The sequence below is a fragment of the Gracilinanus agilis genome, chromosome 2 (assembly GCF_016433145.1).
Source record: "Gracilinanus agilis isolate LMUSP501 chromosome 2, AgileGrace, whole genome shotgun sequence".
In the NCBI taxonomy this organism is placed as follows: domain Eukaryota; kingdom Metazoa; phylum Chordata; class Mammalia; order Didelphimorphia; family Didelphidae; genus Gracilinanus; species Gracilinanus agilis.
The window spans coordinates 547394385-547399345 of NC_058131.1; positions in this window are offsets into that span (position 1 = coordinate 547394385).

Sequence of the window (4961 nt, forward strand, 5' to 3'; positions counted from 1 at the left end):
GTGTGTGTGTGTGTGTGTGTGTGTGTGTGTGTGTGTGTGTGTGTGTGTGNTATAGCACAATAGTATTCCATCACCATCATATACCACAATTTCTTCAGCCATTGTCCAATTGAGGGACATCCTTTTAGTTTCCAATTCTTTGCCACCACAGAAAAAGCAGCTATAAATATTTTTGTACAAACAGGTCTTTTCCCATTTTTTTTATCTTTTTGGAATACAGACCTAGTAGTGATATTACTGGATCAAAAAGTATGCATACTCTCATAACCCTTTGGGCATAGTTTCAATTGCCCTCCAGAATGGTTGGTTCAGTTCAGAACTCCACCAGCAATGCAATTAAATTTTGCCACATTCCCTCCAACATTTATCATTTTCCTTTACTGTCATATTGACCAATCTGATAAGGTGAGGTGGTATCTCAGAGTTGTTTTAATTTGCATTTCTCTAGTCAAGAGGGATTTAGAACATTTTTCATATAATTATTGATAGCTTTGATTTCTTCATCTGAAAACTGCCTATTCATATCCTTTGACCATTTATCAACTGGGGAATGACTTGGATTCTTATAAATTTGACTTAGTTCTTTAAATATTTGTGAAATTAAACCATTCTCAAAGAAATCTGTTATAAAATTTTTTTCCACAGTTTGTTGTTTCCCTTCTAATCCTGGCTGCATTGGTTTTGTTTATACAAAAACTTTTAATTTAATATACTCAGAATTATACATTTTACATCTAATGTTCTCTATCTCTTGTTTGATCATAAATTTCCCCTTCTCCATAAATCTGAAAGGTAAACTATTTTATGTTCCCCTGATTCACTTATAATATCATTCTTTATGTTTAAATCATATGTCCATTTTTGACCTTATCTTGGTATAGGATGTGAGATATTGATCTAAACCGAATTTTTTCCATACTGTTTTCCAGTTTTCCAAGCAGTTTTTGCCAAATGGTGAATTCTTATTGAAAAGCTGGGATCTTTGAGTTTATCAGACACTAGATTGCTGAGATCATTTACCCCTAATCAATTCCATTGATCCACTCTTCCATTTCTTAGCCAGTACCAGATTGTTTTGATGATTACTGCTTTATAGTATAGTTCAAGATCTGGTACTGTTAGGGCACCATCATTCACATATTTTGGTAGTTTGGTTGGTATAGCTCTGAATAAGTAAATTAATTTGGGTAGGATTGTCATTTTTATTATATTTTCTTGGCATACCCATGAAAAGTTACAGCTTTTCCAGTTGTTTAGATCTAACTTTATTTGTGTGAAAAATGTTTTCTAATTATGTTCATATAATTCCTGTGTTTGTCTTGGCAAATAGATTCCCAAGTATTTTATATTGTCTAGAGTAATTTTAAATGTAGTTTCTCTTTCTAACTCTTACTGCTGAGTGTTGTTAGAAATATATAGCAATGCTGATGATTTACGTGGGTTTATTTTGTATCCTGCAACTTTGCTAAAGTTACTAATAATTTCAACTAGCTTTTTAGTTGATTTTCTAGGATTCTCTAAGTATTCCATTATATCATCAGCAAAGAGTGATAGTAAAGTTTCCTTATTGCCTACTTTAATTCCTTGAATTTCTTTTTCTTCTCTAGTTGCTAAAGCTAGCATTTCCAGTACAATATTAAATAATTAATAGTGGTGATAATGGGCATCTTTGCTTCACTCCTGATACTATTGGGAAGGTTTCTAACATCCCCATTGCAGATACTTGCTGATGGTTTTAACTACTTATTATTTTAAGGTAAGGTTCTTTTATTCATATTCTTCCTAGTGTTTTCAATAGGAAAGGGTGCTGTATTTTGTCAAAGGCTTTTTGAAAAAAATGAAATAATCATGTGATTTCTGTTAGTTTGATTATTGATATGGTCAATTATGTTGATAGTTTTCCTAATATTAAATCAGCATTAAATTCCTGGAATAAATCCCACATGGTCATAGTGAATAATCTTTTTAATGATTTGCTATAGTCTCTTTGCTTTTGTTTTATTTAAGATTTTTGCATCAATATCCATTAAGGAAATTGGTCTGTAATTTTTTCTCTGTTTTTGGTCTTCCTAACTTAGATATCAATACCATATTTGTGTCATAAAAAGAATTTGGTAGAACTTCTTCTTTGCTTATTTTGACAAATAATTTGTATAGTATTGGGATTAATTATTCTTTAAATGCTCACTAGAATTCACTTGTAAATCCATCTGGCCCTAGGGTTTTTTTCTTGATGGAGGTCATTGATTGCTTGTTCAATTTCTTTTTCTGACATGGGATTATCTAATTATCCCATTTCCTCTTTTGTTAATCTAGGTAATTTATATTTTTGTAAATATTAATCCATTTCATATAGATTATTAGATTTCTTGTCATATAATTGGGCAAAAAGCTCCCAATGATTGCCTTTATTTCCTCTTCATTAGAGGTGAAATTATCTTTTTCATTTTTGATACTGGCAATTTGATTATCTTCTTTCTTTTTTTATATCAAACTAAACAATACTCTATCTAGTTTATGTTCTTCCACAGAACCAGCTTCTCCTCTTATTTACTAGTTCAATAATTTTTTTACTTTCAATTTTATTAATTTCTTCTTTGATTTTTAGGATTTTTAATTTAGTCATTAACTGGGGATTTTTAATTTGTTCTTTTTCTGTTTGTTTGCTTTTTTTTTAGTTGCATGCCCAATTCATTGATCTGCTTTTTCTCTATTTTATTGATAGAAGCACTCAGGGTTATAAAATTTCCCCTGAGTACTGCTTTGGCTCTATCCCAAAATTTTTAATATGTTACCTCACCATTGTCATTCTCTTCAATGAAATCAATAATTATTTTTATTATTTGTTCTTTGAGCCACTCATTTTGAAGAATTAGATCATTTAGTTTCCAATTAATATTAAATTTGCCTTTCCATGAACACTTATTGTTTACAATTTTTGTTGCATTATGATTGGGAAAAGTTGCACTTATTTTTTCTGCTCTTCTACATTTAGTTGTGAAGTTTTATGCCCTAGAACATGATCTTTTTTTGTATATTCTTTTTTAACCCAATTCAGTTTTCTCCAGATATATCCCAATAGCTAATCCAACTTTTCTAAACATTCGTTCATTTCCTTTATTTCTTTCTCATTTAATTTTTGATTAGATTCATCTAGTTCTGATAGAAGAAGGTTGAGGTCCCCCACTAGAACAGTTCTACTTTCTATTTCCTTCTTAAGTTCCTTTGGTTTTTCCTTCAGATATCTGGCTGCTAATACCATTTGGTATATCCATCTGGCCCTAGGGTTTTTTCTTAATGGACATCATTGATGGCTTGTTCAATTTCTGATATTACTTCATTATCTATGCTATATTTTATCAAAATGCAATTACCTTCCATATCTCTTTTAATCAGTTCTATTTTTGCTTTAGCTTTGCAGAGATCATGATTGTTACTTCTGCCTTTTTTGTCTCAGTTGAAGCCCAATAGATTCTGCTCCTGCCTCTTGTCTTTACTCTGTGTGTCTACCTGCCTCAAATGTGTTACTTGTAAACAACATATGGTAGGATTCTGCTATCCACTTCTGCTTTATGGATGAGTTCATCCCATTTATATTCATAGTTATGATTAGCATCTGTGTATTCCATCCATCCTGATTTCTTCTTTTAATCTTACCCTTTCTCCTTTCACTCTTTCGTTCCACATCAGTGTTTTGCATTTAATCACTCTTCCCATTCCCCATCCATATTACTCCCCTTCCTACCACCTCCCTTCTTATTCCCCTCCTAATTCTCTATAGGGACTTTTAATCACCCACTGAAACTTCTCTTTCCCTTATATTACTTCCCTCCCTACCACCCTCTTTCTTATTTCCCTTCTATTTCTCTATATGGTAAAATAGGATTCTATATCTCAATGAATATGGCTGCTCTTTCTTCTCTGAGCTGATTCCAATGAAAGTAAAGTTTAAGTATTACCCATCACCAATCTTTTCCTTGCTTCCACTATAATAGTTCCTCCCTTGCCTCTTTATGTGATATAATTACCTGATTTTACTTCTATCTTCCCATTTCTCTTAGTGTAACCCTATTTTTCACCCCAAGATTTTTTACATATCATCCTAAACAGCTTACTAGCATATCCTCTATGTATACTTTTTTTAATTACTATGATATGATTACAATTTTTAAGAGTTACAGATATAATCTTTTCATATAAGAATTTAAACAATTTGACCTTATTGAAGCCCTTAAATATTTTTTCTCTTATTTAGCTTTTTATGCTTTTCTTGAATTTTATATTTGGACATCAAATTTCCTATTTGAGTCTGGTCTTTTCTTCAAGAATACTTGGAAATCTTATATTTTATTAAATGACCATACTTTCCCCTGAAAGAATATAATCAGTTTTGATAAATATATGATTCTTGGTTGTAAACCTAGTTCCCTTGCCTTCTGGAATACCATATTCCAAATTTTTGAGTCCTTCAAGGTGGAAGCTACCATATCCTGTGTAATACTGACTGTGGCCCCATGATATTTAAATTGTTTATTGCTGGCTGCTTGCAGTGTTTTCACCTTGGCCTGGGAAATTTTGAACTTGGATATAAAATACCTAGAAATTGTCATTTGGGGATTTATTGCAGGAGGTCATCTGTGGTTTCTTTCAGTTTCTATTTTACCTTCTTGTTCAAGACTAACAGGACAGTTTTCTTAGATAATTTCTTGTAATATGATGTCTAGGTTTTTCTTTTTTCTTTTTTCTTTTTTTTTGGTCATGACTTTTAGGTAGTCCAATAGTTAAATTATTTAAATTTAATTAATTTATTCTTTTAATATTTAATTTAATTCTAAAATTTAATTTAATAATTAATTATGTTTTATTTTATGTGTATATATTATTCTATATAAATCATACATAATAATAAAATAAATATATAATCAATGATAATAAATTTAATTAAATAAATTTTCATTATA